General features: G+C 39.1%; 1 pseudogene across 1 annotated transcript in view; it reads right to left on the bottom strand.

Moving 5' to 3' along the window:
- Positions 1-18,337, bottom strand: part of LOC149266179 (uncharacterized) — a 209,289-nt pseudogene that overhangs the window by 84,508 nt on the left and 106,444 nt on the right. Inside the window, exons 7-8 of the transcript XR_016260118.1 lie at positions 17,271-17,432; positions 16,719-16,907 (exon numbers count right to left, since the gene is read on the bottom strand). The product of XR_016260118.1 is annotated as an uncharacterized LOC149266179 (transcript). The remainder of the gene's footprint in view (positions 1-16,718; positions 16,908-17,270; positions 17,433-18,337) is intronic.

The following is an 18,337-nucleotide window of genomic DNA, read 5'->3' on the forward strand; positions in this document are numbered from 1 at the left end:
GGATGAGAGCTAGAAAAAAGTTCTAAAGGAGAAATTTGTTGCAACAAGCTAAAGGAGTGATTTCTGGGCAAAAATGGGCATGGAAATCAAGGCATAGAATATAGCAGAAGGTATAGTCCAAACAACATTGAAAGTAGTGAGTTGCACATCGTTCAAGAGAAATTTCTGAGAGAACAAAAAAATCATACAGTCTGTACAACGGTACGGAAATCTGTGTAGTCCGTATGGAATTTGTACAATATAGTTTGTACAGTCGTATCCATACAGTACATATTTTCAGCTTCAAGTGGGCACGAAAATCGAGGCAAAGTGTACATGGTTTTCAAGGAGTTTTGGGCTGAAGAGATATGTTGTATTTTGTTGTTTTGTTTTGTTTTGTCTGCAAATGCATTTTTCCTAAACTTGAAAGATAAATAAATTTGAAGAGTTCTCTAACAAGTTTTCCACGGAAAATATTGAAGGGGTTTTACCTGGGTCTAAATTGACCAAAAATCTGTGTGTATTTTTATGTGTGTTGCTAGTCTCTTTATGTCCATATTTATTTTTAGCATGTGTTGGCAATCTCATGTGTTTTAATCTGAAAATTTCATTTCCAGAATTCTATATGTTGAATATATGTTTATGGGAAAGGGCATTTAACTGAATGGGAGTGATAAGGTGAAATTAAAACTGGGTTGGGTTTGCAGGAAACTTTTTTTCATCAAATTTCAACAGAGTTTATTTCCTTCGCAAGATAGTTGACTCCACAAGGCACTAGTATCATTTTCCTCAAATAAAATTGAATCCTTCAAAAGCTTGTGCAATCTAAACAAGTATTGGTTTCTTAGCTGTGTCTCCCAAAACTAGTTGGTTCCCAACGAGTTTTCATTCATCCCATTTCTATAGGGCCTACCCCCCTTAGTCTACTACAAGGAGACAGCTCAAACCGAGTGATTGGAGATCAGTGTGACAGCCCCCAATTTGAGTCGTTGTCGCACTGCCTAGACATTTTGTGTGACAACAGGATTCACTATAGAACTATATTTGTTTGAATTGTTTCTAAGGTTTGCAATATATTGTAGTAGGGTATGTCATATCCCTGGAAGAATTATTGAGACCCTAGATATAATGAGACTGATATCTTCATTGAGTTACTAATGTGATCTAAGAAGTTGAAGTACAAAAGTATGCGTCTCTTGCTGATTATGAGCATAACTAAGTTTTGGTATTTGATGTCTAAAGTCTAATGCTTCCATTATTGTATGATTCTGATATAGTTAAGTTCACGCTTCTATATATGTATTCGGTTGTATTTGTTATTTATGTTGTGCAGGTACATAATCTTCAATATTTTGAAGATATTCGTAAGTAAAGTTGATTTGGTTGATAAAGCATGATAAAGGAAGTTGTATAAATGATGATGATCAAAAAGGATGGAAGCCATAAAAGATTCTCTAATATCATAGAAAAGAAGTTGATCTTCCTAAGTTAAGAGGGAGCCTAGATAAAGAAAAGAGTATATCTCTCGAGTTGAGATGGAGGGCATATTATAGTCATGATGGCTAACTTGAAGAAATTGGAGATTGCATATTGAGGTGTTTATGAAAGAAGGAAAACAGGTTGTATGTTGTTGCATGAGAAATAGGAAAGAAACTTGAATGATTGAGGAAAATTGTCTAGATTTGTTTGAGAAGCCTCAAAGTCCTACTGTGATGAATTGTGAGGCAGTGTCAAGAAGTTAGAAGACCTTGAAGGTTTGTGTTTACTCATGCATATTTGAAAGGTTGTTACTGATTGGGGTTGCGACTGTTCAGGTAAATCTCTCAAAGTTTTTGAAAAGCATGCTTGAGGTTAGAGAGATTTGTTGAGGCATTGAGTGTGTAAAATGTTTGGGAGGACATGTGGTCAGCATATGTGTTGATGTCTAGATCCCAAAGTAGTAGGGAGGGTGGTGTTGGTCATAGAGCTCTGACCTTGCAATACGCACCTAGATCCCTGGGTTGATGGTTAGCAAGTAAGCCTAATGGTACCTAGAGAGGCTGAAAACTTTAGTCCATCTTAATCCATCCCGAATAGATTGCCCTGGTCAAGAATCTAGTCTGTGGCACCATAAGTGTCTAAACTCTTCATGGTTCATGTGTTTTTTAGATCTTCCGTGTACCTGTGAATACCTCCCTAGTTAAAAGGGAGTGTTAAAATGTAACTAGGTTCGGTCCTCATAAATTGTATTTGAATCACAATGAAATGTATTTATCAAAAGAATGAAAAAGAAAATTTTTATTATTATTACTATGACTTATTAAAGCATGGGTTTCATGCTCAGGTCATCATGTTTTACGTCAAAGTCCCCATTGATGACTTCTAGAATTTCTTTCGAGTCATTAGAGTCATTGTCCATTTAAAGAGACCCTTCTTGGGCTTTTGAATCATGTAAAAAGACTTATTATTGAGTCAAATAAAGTATTTGTCACCTCCACACCAAGACAGCCTCAAGGAGATCAAGTCGACCTCAAAATGATTAATTCGACCTCACCAAAAGCCTATATATTGAAGCAGTTCGAATTCATTTGGACACATCTATCTCACAAGTTTGATATCAAAGAGAAAGACGCAGAAAAAGTGTGAAACTCCAAGAAGTTCATATCAAGATCGAATTTTTTGGGTCATTTCTCTCCCACATGTGGATTTTTTGGTCTACTACTGGAGGGTTGAAGTGTTGTTGGGTCAAAGGCTAACTGCTAGGTCAAAGTTGTTGTTGGGCTAACCCCTGGATCGAAGTTGTTGTTGGGCTAACTGTTTGGTCAAAGGGTTTCTTTTTGGTAGCATCGGATGTGCTCTGCCCATGAAAATTGGTGGAATTGTTTGGTGAAATTCCACCCGGATTGTATTTTATTAAAATAATTAATATTTTTAATGGGGTTCCTAAGTCTAAACTTGGGAAAATTAAAGTATTAATGGGTATTAATCAAAATATGGGTGACAATGTTCTAGAAAGCAGATCAAGTCAAGTTTTAATCTTAGCCATTGGTTAGAGACTTAATCTAGACCGTTGAAGTCTCAGCAAGAAAAGTATAAGGAGGCTTGGGGTTCATATAGAAAGACACACGGAGAGAACGAATTGATTTGGAGTTCGATTTCTGAGGCTAGGAAGCTAAGAATTCAAAATGAGTGATCATTTTGCAGTAGAGGGGCATGGATAGTTCAGGAGTACTAGACAGAGAGGCAGAGAGATGCTAGTGGATGCAACACAACAACTAGAAGGACTGACGCTAGGCCAATTTGGACCCACTCAGGCCTAACACAAAGCTAGAAGGCCAGTGCAGAAGTGAAGTTGCCCTCCATACAGGGAGTTGAAACTGGCGGGGAACTATCGAGAAGGTTGACACAAGAAGCAGAAGAGACAACGCAAAGCTGACACAGAGCCTGTAAGGCTGACGCAAGCGGGGCCTACGCAGGGCCAGCGCAAAGATAGCTGGGGTTAGCCAGTTTTGTTGTCGAATCAACTGGAATCTGCCAGGCGAAGTGAGGTAAAACTCACTCAATTTTCCGCCATTGTATTTTCTTTGTCACTGGATTGTCAGGAGGGCATCCAGCATTGTATTCAGAATTACTGCTTAATAATAGAAAACCCTCAAAGTTGTTGCACTAGTTTCTCCAATTGGGTTTTTCCAAGGACTATTTTGTCCAAAAATAATTGTGTCCTATGTATCTTGTTCTTTGCTCGGTATTTTGTTTCATGAAATCAAATTTAAAGTAGTGTAGGCTGCAGAAGTAATTTACTTCAGTATTCAGAAAATAACTTGATAATGTATATTAAAATCAAGTAGGAGAAGTAAATTTAGTTTCACTACAGTAGGGGTTCGCTAGACTAGGAATTTTCACACGAAGTTGTTGTTGGGCTAATTGTTGGGTCGAAGTTGTTGTTGGGCTAACTGTGGGTCGAAGTTATTGTTGGATCAAAGTTTTGTTGCTGCTACAAGTTGTTGCTACTAGGTCAAAGTTATTGTTGAAAGGGTTATCATCTACGTAAGGAAGAAAAAGCTGACTTGGTGTGGAGGTGTTCGTGTCTAGGTCAAGAGTCTTGGATTATCTCGTGAAGTTATTAAGGAAGAGTTGTTGATTGGGCTTTTGAATCATGTAAAAAGATTTATTATTGAGTCAAATAAAGTATTTGTCACCTACACACCAAGTCGACCTCAAGGAGATCAAGTCGACATCAAACTGGGTAATTTGACCTCACTAGAAGCCTATATATTGAAGCAATTTGAATTCATTTGGACACGTTTATCTCACAAGTTCGATATCCAAGAGAAAGAGGCAGGAGAAGTGCTGAAAAGATCAAGATCGAGGTTTTTGGGTCATCTCTCTCTCACACGTGTGGATTTTTTGGTCTACTACTGCAGGGTCGAAGTGTTGCTGTTGGATCAAGAGGCTAGCTATTGGGTCGAAGTTGTTGTTGGGCTAACTGCTGGGTCGAAGCCGTTGTTGGGTTAACTACTAGGTCGAAGTTGTTGATTGGGTCGAAGTTGTTGTTGGGTTAACTGCTAGGTTGAAGTTGTTGTTGGGATAACTGTTGGGTCAAAGTTGTTGTTGGGTTAACTGCTGGGTCGAAGTTATTGCTAGATCGAAGTTTTGTTGTTACTACAAGTTGTTGCTACTAGGTCAAAGTTATTGTTGAAAGGGTTACCATCTACAGAAGGAAAAAAAGGATGACTTGGTGTGGAGGAAGTTTGTGTCTAGGTCAAGAGTCTTGGATTATCTCGTGAAGTTGTTAAGGAAGAGTTGTTGACTAATTTTTCCCTAGATAGGGGTTTTGCCTTGGCTGTCCGCCTATATATGGTGTTTGTGATCTTTGTGTTGTTGTTTTGGTAATTGCTTGATGAACTAAAAGATAACATAAGAACATAAAGATAAGAAAATCACAAGTAATTATCTATATAAGGAAAAAACTTCTGCCTTTCTGATTTTCTAACAGGTTTCCCTTCCAATTTTGGGGCATGAAAATGTCTTAATGTTACCGCCCTAGGTAAGAGAGGTTAATGAAGGGCCCTATTAGGTGCAACCTCTAAGGGAGAGACAAGTCCAAGGTACACCCTTCAAGAGGCAGGTATCATGTGAAATAATGATGGAATGAAGTGGGGGCAAAGGGAATGTTCCAAGCCACATGCCATGGTACAAGGGTAGCTATGATGAGGAAAGCCCACACCTTGTGTATATGAATGTAGGAGAGAGTAGTAGTGGTGCATGAGTTACCTTGGCCTTTGTTTTTCCACCCTTCTCCATTTGTCTTTTTCCTTTTATTGATTTTTCTTCATTTCACTGCTTGGGGCTCAAGGGGATGAGAGCATGCTATGTAACATGTAGAAGTAATTATCCCCTTAAAGTGGGGCAATTCATCACCCACCAAGAGTTGGGACATTCATGGGTTCATTAATGATGCAAGGGGCACTCATAGGGGCCCTAAGAACCAGGGTGATGACCATAATGATATGGGGTAGAGCTCATGCTTGTCATTTGCCCACGTGCTCAATGTTATTGTCCCAACCATCTTTTGCATTTTGTGGTACAGTCCCTGTTGTATCTGGCCATATTATGCTTTTATTTTTCTTTTTAGCTGCATCAACCTCCAGGGCATTGTTCCAGGCCCGACCCAAGGTGTGGACAAGGGCAAGGGGAGGCTAACACCTTGTGCACCCAATGGACAAATGTGGACCCAGACAAGGAAAGTGTGAAAAGGGCTTGTAATGAGCGTAGGGGAGTGAGATATATGGTCTCGTGACACAAGACCCCGCAACCAAAATCAAGATTTCCCATGTATTTCCACTCGTAAAGCTAATAGCCAATAAAGGAGATCCCATGGGACCTAGGATTCAAGATTAACCCCCCGATTGAGGTAAAGGAACTAGAGTACATTCAAAGACCTTTTCCTTCTTCCAAGTTGCCCAGTAATCCATGCCCAAGTGTGCCCAAGAAAAACAAGCATAAACACCCAATTACATAATGAAAAATCATACCTTTGGGATTGGATGGCCCACCTTCAAACATACGATCATGACAGATGAGCGAGGGTACACAATGGTTGGCTTAGGTGGCAGAGAAAAGTAGCACATCAAAGCTATCAAGTGGCTGCAAGGGGTTGTTGGCTGCCAATTGAAGACAAATCTAGGAGAAATTTTCTCCTATAGGGGTCACCCACTAGTGGTGGGTAACAGTTCCACAGCCATGGCCTGGGCACCTCACCCACAGATACATAGGCCTCCAAAGAAGCATATTAGCACCAACACCCTTGGGCACCTCCAACACCCATATCATTTTAGCACTTTGCCCTACATTTCATGACTTTTTGGGATCATACACCTAGACCCAACAAGCCCCCACGTATCTTAGCACTTTGAGAGGGATCACATTTAATCCAGGGCCCAGAGGAGGATGGTCTCACCACTTGAGACATGGGAGGGTTGACAACACCTTGGAAGCCCTCAAGGTTGGAGCAGAGATTGACACTATGGCCATTTGGAGACCCATGAGACCACATTCTAACCCCAGGGTGAAATTTGGGGCCCACAAAGAGATTTGACTGAAATGTAAAGGCCAACCTTGACATAATGATTTTAGAAGGCTTCTACACTAGGGTTGCAGCGCAGTGCCCCCCGCCCCCCCCCCCCTCGAATCCGCTCCCGAATCGCACTCCCGCACTATGTTACTTGGGAGCGGGAGCAGGAGTGACATTTTCAGAAGCTCTCGGTTTGGGAGTGAATCCCGGAGCGATTCTTTTAAAATATATATATATTTTATATTTTTTAATTTTTGATACATATATGTCAACAAAGACATGTAGAATGATGAATTAGATATAAAAAACATAGATTGATCATTGAACCCACATCAATCATCTAGAAGTTATAATCTTCATCAACCATGTCCACAAGTTAGTAAAATACATATTACAACTGCAACATGTTGAGTCTCGTGAATCGTGATTCATCAAAGTTTCAACTTCAAGCTTTCAAAATTGAAAATTCAATATATAACATTTATCATCATTGATCACCAAAGTTGTATTGTAAGCTAAGTTTAACCATTACAAGAAGTATTATCTTAGATATTTCTAAGTCCTAACTTCTAACTGTTAACATGAAATGAAATGTTATAAAATGAAACATGAATAATGAAATGAAATGAAACAACTTTAGTCTTTCACGAAGCATCATATTCATAATTCACAATCATTACCAATAAGTTATAATTGCCAACTTCAAACTTCAAATTTCCATTGTCACAGTCATATATTGTTTACAAAAAATATCATTATGATATGAAAGAGTCAAGAGTCAAGAGTCAAGGACTCAAAACTCAACAGTTATGAAAACTAGTAGAAACTAAAAAAGACAAGTAAACTGTAAATCTACATGTGGCCCTTGCCACGAGAGTCTCCAAGAGTATAAGCAAGTCGTGGTGGTCTTCTAGGAGTCTCCCGCACAGACCGACGACCAGAACTAGAAGGCACATGCCCTCCATGTGAGGGTGTAGATGGAGGTGGCAACCGCAAAGGAACAAGACTCGGAACTCGAGCACTGCTACTAGATGGTGGAGGTGGAGGTGGCATGGCTGCTGCAGCTGCTTCATCTTCATCCCTTATAAGTTCCTCTTCCAGTTCTTCAAGATGTACAATGCCATCCTCCAAATTGTCATCCTCTGGGTGATTGTCCCAAATTTTATATGTGGGATCCTCATAAGCCCGATCACAGTAATGACTCAACAACCTCAAGTTGTAGTGCACATAAACCAAGCTTTCTGCTCGGTTTTCATTGAGTCTGTTTCTTTTCACATTATGTATGTCGTTGTAGGTGCTCCAACACCTCTCTGCAGAAGAAGTATTTACAACCTGTGAAAGAACTTTTTTTGCCAATTTTGGCAAAAGTCCCTGGCCGCCATATGTTTCCCACCATGTGAGAGAATCAAATTTATCTCTGTCTTCCATTGCATGGAAGTTACCAAACAAACCAGTGCCACTGAAGTATTTGCCTATTTCAAGGCGCACAGCTGCACATTCCTCCCTGTCAGGTATCAACTTTTCTAATGCTTGCAAATATCCACTAGTTACCTCTGCATCTAAATGGGGTTTGGTCCTAATCCCACCCCCTGGTGCACGTTGGCCCAACCAAGATGTAGAGTAGTATTTTGGCGTAAGGATATACGCCAAGCAATGTAGTGGAATATTAAGTCTATTCCACCGTTCACACACACAATAGTGAATCAGTTTGTACAAGTCGAGATCTCTGTTATGAACAATATCTTTTATTTGCCCCAACATGGTATCCATCTGCTCATACACCTCGCCAATCACTGATTTGTCTGTATCTGCAAACCGAATCATGTGATAAATGGGCTTGGTGAAATCCCATACTTGCCTCACATTTGTCCAAAACTGACCATCAAGAGCGGCCTCCTCCACCAGTTCGAAACCTCGTCTGTCCGCTGCATTTGTAGCCCTTTCCTTTAATACCTGCCAATGTGGACTTGATACCATGCTAGCCAATGACTCTCTTACCTTCAAAAGGCGCCTCAAGGTGAGGTAATAGCTACCAAATCTGGTCTTCGCAATCTTCAACAACTCCAATCTCGAGTGACTGCGGAAAAGGCCATGGGTATTGCTATGATTTGTAATAAATTTTATCATTTTTTTGCCTTTCTTGTACAAATCACCAATCAATTTGTATTGTGCATTTTTGTTCTTGACATCATGCATCAGAAGGTTCAATGTGTGAACCAAACATCCAGACCAAAATATGTTGGGGTATTTATCCTCAATAATTGCTCCCGCTGCCTTACAATTAGCACCATTATCAGTGATGACTTGGATGACATTGTATGGCCCAATATGGTCAATTGTTTCAAGTAATGCTTCTGCAATGTTGATGGTGGTCCTGAACTTGTCTGAGTAATCATGTGCAGTTAGAAAGATGGTACCACTAACAGACACAGTAAGAACATTTATCAATGGCTTGCCTTTTACATTTGTCCATCCATCAGATACAATGGACACCCCATGGTCAGTCCAAGAACTTATCATTCTATTCAAAGAAAGTGATATTTTTGCTTTTATGATCAAATCCAACGGTTCTTGCCTTGTCATACACAGGGCTCTTGTATCCTTTAGGGGCATCATTTATGGCAGAAACCATTTTGTGCCAATGAGGTGAGCGAAGAACATTGAATGGTATCCCACATGCATAGAGAAACCTGTAAACCTTTGAATCCACATCATTCCTACACCCCTCATCAAGAAAATCTGATATGGTTCTACGCCTTAAAGCTAATGAACCTGTGCCTCCATATCCACTGCCTTGGGAGGATGCTGAAGGAGTTCTTTGTGCTTGTGATTGTGAGCTTGGTTCAAGAAACCCCTTGATTTTTTTGATTTGTATTGGGCTTCCTCCTCTTCCCTTATGTATTTGGCTCTATCCGTTGTTGACATCGTTGGACAAGTTTTGATTCCTATTTGTTTGTCTCCATCCCATGACCTTTTCCCACAGAGGTGTCTTCTAGCATGGGTGTATGAACCTGTGTAATCATTGTTGCAATGGGGGCAATGAAATTTAGTGGTTCCACCCCCTCTCCCTGTTTCAGCCCTCTTAACATATTTCCACAATGGGGTTTGGTCTTGTTTAGTTTTTTGAGAGTCATGTTCACCCTCCTCCAGCTCCTCCTCATTGGGGTTTTCATCAAATCCACTTTCTCCAGCTTCTTCATCCCCCTCTTCATTTTGGCCCCTCCTAAGTTACTTACCTCTTTGCAGGCTTGCTCCTTGCTCCTCGACGCTTGCTCCTCGATTCTCCTCGCTCCTTTGCTCTTGCTCTCATTCAAGTGATAATGAAATGTTTTTTGCCCCATTGGGTTTACAAAACATAAAAAAAAAAAAAAAAAAATTTGATTTTTTTTTTGGCGTCCACGATTTTTTTTTCCGTCGGATCGCTCCCGGCGTCAGCCGATTCGCTCCTGGAGCGAAAATTTAAAGCTCAGGAGCAATCGGGAGCGATTGCTCCCTGATCGCTCCCGAGCTGTAATTTTCGCTCCGGGAGCGAAGGGAGCGACGCTCCCGATATCGCTCCCGAAATTGGCAGGGAGCGGAAATTATTTTATTGGGAGCGCGCTCCCGACCCGCTCCCACCCGGAGCGCAGATTGGGAGCGGGAGCCGGGGGGGGCGCTCCCCCGCAACATAGCTCCCGCACAAAGCGAATCAAGAGTGAAATTTTCACTACCTAGCCTTTTTTACAAAAAGAATAGCAGTGACATTCCAAATGCAATTTTTTTCAAAGAAACAAATAATTTTTGAGTGGGGCAACCTAATAATCAAGCATATGGCCCTAGTCCTTAATCTTCATTTTCATCCTTTTACTTAAATTTTTAACATTATCATGAAATGACTCTGGATCATAGAAAATTTTAGGGGCCAATATTTGCAGGTGGGCTAATTTTCCATGATTTTTCAAAAATAGAGTTCGCCAATTTCCATTTTTTATAAAAATGATTCACCTAAATTTTACGATATAATACTATTTTACCCTAAAAATCGCCAATGTTATATAGAGAGTATATACAAAATCATTATAAATTTGAATAATTTGACATACATCAATAAAAATTCACCAATGAGATTCACTAATGTTTTTAAATAAACTAAATTAAACTAATTAAATTACTACAGCCAATGTTTTTAAACTTCAAGATAATTTTCCATCCTTAAAATTTTCCCTGCTCTGGATGTTTGAGAGTGGTTCCGACCTCATCAGATTTCATATGGAGAAAGTAGAATTTTAGATCTCATTCAAAATCTAATAGACTTATCAATTTTTCAAGATTTCAAGATTGGAGGGATTGCAATGTTTCCATTGGATTTTCTCATGTATTAGGGTATGGAACTCGTATTTAATCAAGAGCATCAATCCCTCTATGTACCATGATGTTAGCGACATTGGTTGTCGAACTCCTCTATCATGACCCTACTAAAAATGTACCCATCACTCAACCAAAATCTTGACTTGACATGCTATGTTTTTTCTATCTTATGTTAATGCTTAGAGGGTGATATTAACGACAAAGACCCTAATTTTCTAACAAGACTCAAAAATTAGACATTTCTCGTGGCAGCAAGAGGCCCAAGCATTAGCAATAGATAATAGATTTATTTGTCTTTTCTAGTTTCTAGTAGTTTTTATAACTATGGACTCTTTCATATTTATTATGGTATTTTTTGTAAACAATATATGACAATTTAAGTTTGAAGTTTGAAGTTGACAATTATAACTCATTGGTAATGAATTATGAATATGATGCTTCGTGAAAGTTGAAAGTTGTTTCATTTCATTTCATTTTATAACATTTCATTTCATGTTAAATATTCTTTGTTGTAACAATGTAATGGTTACCCTTAGCATACAAGTACAACTTTGGTGGCCAATGATGATAAATGCTATATATTGAATTTTGAAAGCTTGAAACTTTAAGATTGATGAATCATGAGACTCAATATGTTGCATGTTACTAACTTGTGGGCATAATTGATGAAGATTATAACTTGTGGCTCAATCTATGTTTTTATGTTTTTTTAATCTAATTCATCATTCTACATGCTTTTGTTGACATATATGCATCAAAATATAAAAAATATATGTTATATAAAAATTCGCTCCCAAACCGGGAGCTTCTGAAAATGCCGCTCTCGCTCCCGCTCCTCGTCTTTGCTCTCACTCCCTAGTAACCTTGGTCTACACCTTGCTTGGCACCTAGAAGCCTCAATGCATGCCTCATTGAGGCCTACGCATGGACAAAATTAGCATTTAGGTTCACATGTGTGGCCATTTCACTTGGTTTTATGTTTTGCCTAGGGAATTGGCTTGTAAACCAATTCTTCATTGTAATTTTACTTGAGATTTAGGGGATTTTAGGCTAATTAAACATTGTTCCTCCTCATATAAATAGAGGAGAGGATCATTTGTAAAGTCATCAACACTTCGACTTGGATAATTCATCCTCTTATTCTAATAGCAAAGATGTGATCTATGGAGCGAAAATTGTCTTGAGCATTTGTTCTTGTCTTTGGAGAAGTCACTTTGGATCAATCATTGCTATTAGCTCTCCCAGTGGCCTTTGATCCCTCACAAAGGTGACAAGGTTTTAATGCTAGGGCATCAAAATATCCTTACTCCTTTGCGAGATTAAATCAATTTTAAGAGCCCATTGACTGCACTGACCCTAGCATTGGCCTTCCTTGTTGATGATCAATTCAATATTTTATCCACAAACTTTTCTCTTTTCCTCTCTTGACTTAATATGGCCTCTTTAAGACCAAGTGACCAAGTTAGGGCTTGGTGTGAATTCCGAGGGAAGAGGAATTTTCCGCATTGGCAAGTCTAAATATCAAGAGGACAGTGGTTGCGACAAAATCACCCCTTTTGGTAGGCATTCAATTCAATTTCATCCATATATTTCCTTGCCCTAGTTACAAGCCCTAAGGTAAACCCTATTTTAGTTTTAGCTTCAACTTGGGGGCTTTTTGAGGGTTTCATGTACCTTGAACTTGCTAAGATATATTGTGGGAAACCCTTTCTCTTCACCTTGACCTTTGGCCACCCCAACCTTCAACGTACCAATCAAATCGTAGGTATTGTGTGCATAAATTTCGCCTCATTTAAGGAAAGTGAATTTCCCTTATTCTTTGATCGGAGCCTTGTAATTAAGTCGTGCCTTTCCCTAGAAGCCTTGAAGTCACCTCGTACCCTTATCCTTAGAACATCCATCATAGGTCAATTTATACGGAGACTCCTCCCATTGGTGAAAGTCCGTAAAAAGCAGGGCTTTTGGCTACGGTGATGGTGGGCCATCACCCCATTGTTGTCACTTAGTCTAGTGATAGCCTTGTAGGGTACCACTCTCCAAGGATTGCTAGATTTGGCGGCAACAGTGTCATTACCAAATACACCAACAGATTAATACTAATACTGTATTACATACATCCTTTACTAAGAATGTATTGAACAGGAACAACATAACAATGGATTATTGTAGCAAGTATCATATAAAGTAGAATAACTTGAAAACGAGAACAATTTTCATCCTATGTAATTAGCATCCAACTAGCCTTGGAGATAGAATAATCTACGGAGAGGGGAATAATCTGCGACGCTCTATCACAAGGCGACCAGAACCAGATCAAAGATGGATCTCAAAGATTCGAGATTGCATGGGTTCTACTACTTTCTGTCAATAAGGGTTTGGTCTTCTTCGGGGATGCATCTTTTTCACCCACCTCTGTGCAGGAATGGCTAGGGCACCGTGGGATTCCTATCCTTTCGCTTTTCTGCAATCGATCTGAATCCCCTGACACTAGCAATATAGAGTGGAATTCACCTCCGTCTATCCACTGGATTTGGCCCAGATCTCCTTCAGCAAGGCCTGGATCCCCCTGCTACTTTGAGGATGAGTGGATCGATGCATCTGTGAACAAAATCGTTGGGATCTCCCATCCAATCTCTGAGGACCCTTTGCGTTTCAACGATCTAGACCTTTCTTCCCAGATCCCACAGGTGGAATGGTATACTGACTCAGAGACCAGTCGTATTGCACCAAATCTATCTATACAATGGCAGACACAAGTAGATATGAGGTATCCACCATTTCCTTTGCCGAAAATGGCATTTTCCCCCCTCTAGAGAACAAAAAAACACAAACAAGGCGGATATGGTATTTCTCAGCGGCTACAGGAACCCGATCCATTAGATCTGTCCACAATCGCAATAGAATACAGGGAAATATGGATACGACAAATACAAAAGATGCCCACGCAGACGTAGACTCCAGAACAATAATCAGAAGCGATAATCGATATTGAATCAAAAATCGTTCCCTTCGACCATTTGGATCAGGGAAAGAATAACACTTTCCAATTTTTTATAAAACCCCTGGCTGGTAAATCTTCGTCATTCTGGGTTCAGGCTTCTGATAAAATCCTACAAATGAAACGAAACATCATGCACAAGATGGGCTATCCATCACACCTGCAAAATTTGATAGGCAGAGGTATATCCCTGCCAGACGAATGCAGCTTACATGAATATAATATTCAGCTTGCAACCACCATCATCCTCAACTTGAGATTGAGAGGAGGAGCAGCAGGATCAAGTAAATCCAAAGGAACAAGAGGTGTTGCTAGATCTACATTACCCAAAGGAACATAACCGAATCAAGAACATAATAATGTTGGTCTCTCCTACAAAAACATCCTCCAAGGGAAATCAGCAGCCACAGCAAACTCAAATCAAACACATAATAATCCCAATCTATGTTGCAGGAAACGTGGGGTAGGAGGGCGTTTCCGTACAGAAACGAGTACAAAACGCTGAAACGCGTTTGGTACGGCCCTGAAACGCGTTTCAGGCCGTACTGCCACGTTTCACAAAACTGAAACGTGGCCAGTACAGCCTGAAACGCGTTTCAAGGCCGTATGACCCACGTTTCATCGTTTACTTGTGTTTTTTTTAAATTTTTTTTTTTTTGTTTTCTAATCTATTCTTAGTTAGCCTAGTGACTTCTAGTTGCTTCCAGATGCTTGTCTAAAGTTATAAAAGTGAACTTTTTCCCTAGTGTTGATATGCAGTTCATGGTAATGTTAAATTCTTAAAGTAAAAGTGATATTCTCCTTTATTTTTCATTTTCATCCTTTTACTTAAATTTTTAACATTACCATGAAATGACTCAGGATGTTTGAGAGTGGTTTCGCCCTCATTGGATTTCATATGGAGAAAGTAGAATTTTAGATCTCGCTCAAAATCCAGCAGACTTATCTGTTTTTCAGGATTTCAGGATTGGGGGGATTGCAATGTTTCCATTGGATTTCATCATGTACTAGGGTATGGAGCTTGTATTTAATCGAGAGAACAAAGTCCTCTATGGAGGGGAGACTCCCAATAATCAAGAGAATGTAGGGTACTAGGATATGAAACTTGTATTTAATCAAGAGCACTAAGGTCATTCGACTATGTAGGAGGAGACTCCCAATCAAGCACGAGACAAAAAATTAGAAATTTCTCGTGGCTGATTTTGGATATTTCTATTTTCATTATGTGATTATTCATGAGTAAATGTGATGTAGATTTAGATACTTATAGTTTATGCATTGACAATTGACAATTTCTCATAATGTAATAAATTAGAATGTATCATATATGCTTTATGATTGTACATATTTCTTAAATGTCCTAATATATATATATATATATATTCGCGTTTCCCCGTTTCCAAAATTTGGGGAGGTCGCGTTTCGTATCGCTTCCCGTTTCGGAAACTCGTACCCGTTTCCCCGTTTCGTGCAACCTTGATCCCAATCCATCCATTGTGGAACAAGGAAATTATGTACCAGAACTGAACATAGAGCTTCTAGAAGCAAACGATTTCTGCACAACATATGAGGCACAAGCCCTCATCTGCAGATTTAACAATTTTTGGCCAAAACCAATGGATCTTTTTCACTCAATCTTTACAAATTGGGCAACAAATTGTGACATACACCTCCGCTACAAAGGCTTCTTCATTGTAAAGTTTGCATCATCGAAAGAACGAGAAATCATCCTACAAGAAGGCCCACGGTTTTGGGGATCGACGAGGCTCTTCATCACTCCATGGTTCCTAAATTTTGATGCTAACACCATGATTGTATCAAGGATGTCGTTTTGCATTAGGCTACATAACGTCCCCCTTCACTTCTGGCATAATCTTGTGCTAGAAGGCATTGGAAATATCTTAGGACACATAAAGACTAACGAACAAAGGATAGAAGAACAAATCTATACTTTCGAAGGCATGTGTAGAGGTGGACCTCAGTAAAGGCCTTCCGGATCGCATCCAACTGACACACAACAAGCAGAACTGGACTCAAATTCTGGATTTCGAGAACACAGCCTTCAGATGCCAAATATGCAGCCAAACTGTACACTTACAAAATACGTGCCCTGATGCCAAGAAAGAGCAGCGAAGGAAGAAGAAGCCAGGGAAGCAACCAAAAGGATGGCATTTTCCCCCAAATGAATCAGATGAGGAAGAGGAAGAAGCAGAAAAGGAATCCATCCCAAATAAGGAAGAACAGCACATACAAGAAAAAGAGGAAAAAGTCGAAAAGACACATATACCAACAGAACAACAGGCCCTACAAATCAACTAATAAGGATACCTAAAGAAAAGGACAATGGAGGAAACAAACGTCAGCATACTCCCAATAATTCAGATTCAGACAAGGAAACCTCAAGAATAGAAGAAAATCAGCTAGCTATCGTCTCATCCATGCCATCTCAAGGAGAATGGTGGAAGGTTGAAAAGAAAAAATGGAGAAAAGTCTAACTTTTCTCCTTGCTATTTAGTTGATTGTTTTTTGTATGAACTTATAATCATCAGTGTTTGACTAGATGATGGACTTCTTGTAAGTAGCTAAAACATGTAATTTTGTTAATTTTGTTTTCATTAATAGAATTACGATTTTTTTCCTTGACTATAGATAAAAAAACAAAACAAAAACAAAAAAAACAGCAAGGGTTAAGAATGTTTCCAGATATACTTTGCAACCACAGCTAGAGAACGTGAAACCAAATTATTGCACTCAAATTCATATATGTAAAGTGTCATTCATTTGAACATGAAAAATGTGAAAACAGATTATATAAGAATTGAAAAAGAACACAACTGATACCAGCAGGAATGTTAGTTGGTGGGGTTGTGGACAAAATGTTTCTAGGCTTCACATCAAGCTTAGGTGTATCTCTCTCCTTCTCAGGATCATTTGAAGAGACCTGGTGCTCTTGACGTTTTCTTTTCAACTCCTTCCTTAAAGAAAATTTCTCTGGCTTTTGCTCATCTTGTCCATTTTCCATTTTCATTTCTGCATTTCAATAAGAGAGAGAAAATCAAATATGTAGCGAATACTGTGCACAGCATGAATCAATACCCTAAATTCAATCCAGCAAGCCTTGTTAGAATTGGGAACAAACAGACAGAACACATAGCCCTCTTGCTTTGCAACATTCCAGAAGGCAAAGAGAACCAGCATGGGAGTTAAAAAGCAATAGATGTATATATACACCGTGTATATCTGAAAACAAATACCTTGCAAAAATGCACTATCACCTACACTAGAAAAGGAAAATTGCAAGACTCAAAAGTAATGCAGATATTGAAAACCTACCTACCACACTAAAAAATTCCTAGAAGAAGCCAAAACAGTATCATGTAAAAACTGAAATACCTGTATCCAAATAATACATGTCATCCAGGGCCTCCAAGTTTTCATTGCACCCTCCTATGAATATGAGAATGCCTCTCTTGAAATCCAAACAATCTCCAGCAATAGAGAATCTAGCAGATGGTCCTTGACCTGTGGTTGCTACCTTGGTCCACACTCCCGTCTCTGTATCAAAGTTAAGGTAGAAAAACAATCACTACTTCAATACAATGCATCACAATAAACCAACAGAGAGGACGAGATATAATAAACTATTGTACAGTGCAGAAACAAAAAATCGCCAAAAAGAATGCATTATTCTAAAACATCAATCCAGCTTGTTTACAAGCGTAGTCTGTAAAACAGAATAGATGCTAACAGATCACAGCAGCATGAGAAGGGAAGATTCATATGAAAACACCAGATTACCTCCTGAGTCTTTTCTTTAACTAGTATTAGTTTATTACAATCTAGGGGTTCCTAATTCAATATAGCCCAATGTCTCATAAACACAGCAAGCTAAAATGATGTTTTTGAATCCAAGCGCATTTCAATTTTGGGCCACAGACCATTACTGCACAGCACACCTTGTTGTAAAGCATTCCATTGCCCTCGTGCCCACCTCAAAGTGAACAATATCTCTCTTAAAAAGTCTTTTAGTTGTTCTCCTTTCTCCTATTTGTCTGCTGCATAACGTAAAACTATACCTTGAACATGGATCTTGGCATCTCTGATTAACCCCCTAGATCAACAAATATAATATATTTTCTACGAAAATGGATCCTTATCCCATTTTTAAGATTCAAGGTATGACGAGGGAAGAGAATGCTTTGATATTACTGAATTCGTTGCAAAAGGCATTACATAAATGACAGGAGAGAAGACGTAAGTTAAAAAGCAACTTATGTAAAAATAAGATTACATGTGACTAATCTGGAATTAAGTCACTTTATTAACTTAATATAACTTTATAACATTATCTTATAGACTGTATAACTTAATCTACATGACCACTATCAAATAGTCTAATCTCAAAGTCAACAATGTCTATCTTAAAATGTCTTTTAGCTGTTCTCCTTTCTCCTATTTGT

Source organism: Pinus tabuliformis, chromosome 6 (assembly GCF_031772625.1).
Source record: "Pinus tabuliformis cultivar Carrire ecotype Pingquan chromosome 6, CPIR1, whole genome shotgun sequence".
NCBI classification, from domain to species: domain Eukaryota; kingdom Viridiplantae; phylum Streptophyta; class Pinopsida; order Pinales; family Pinaceae; genus Pinus; species Pinus tabuliformis.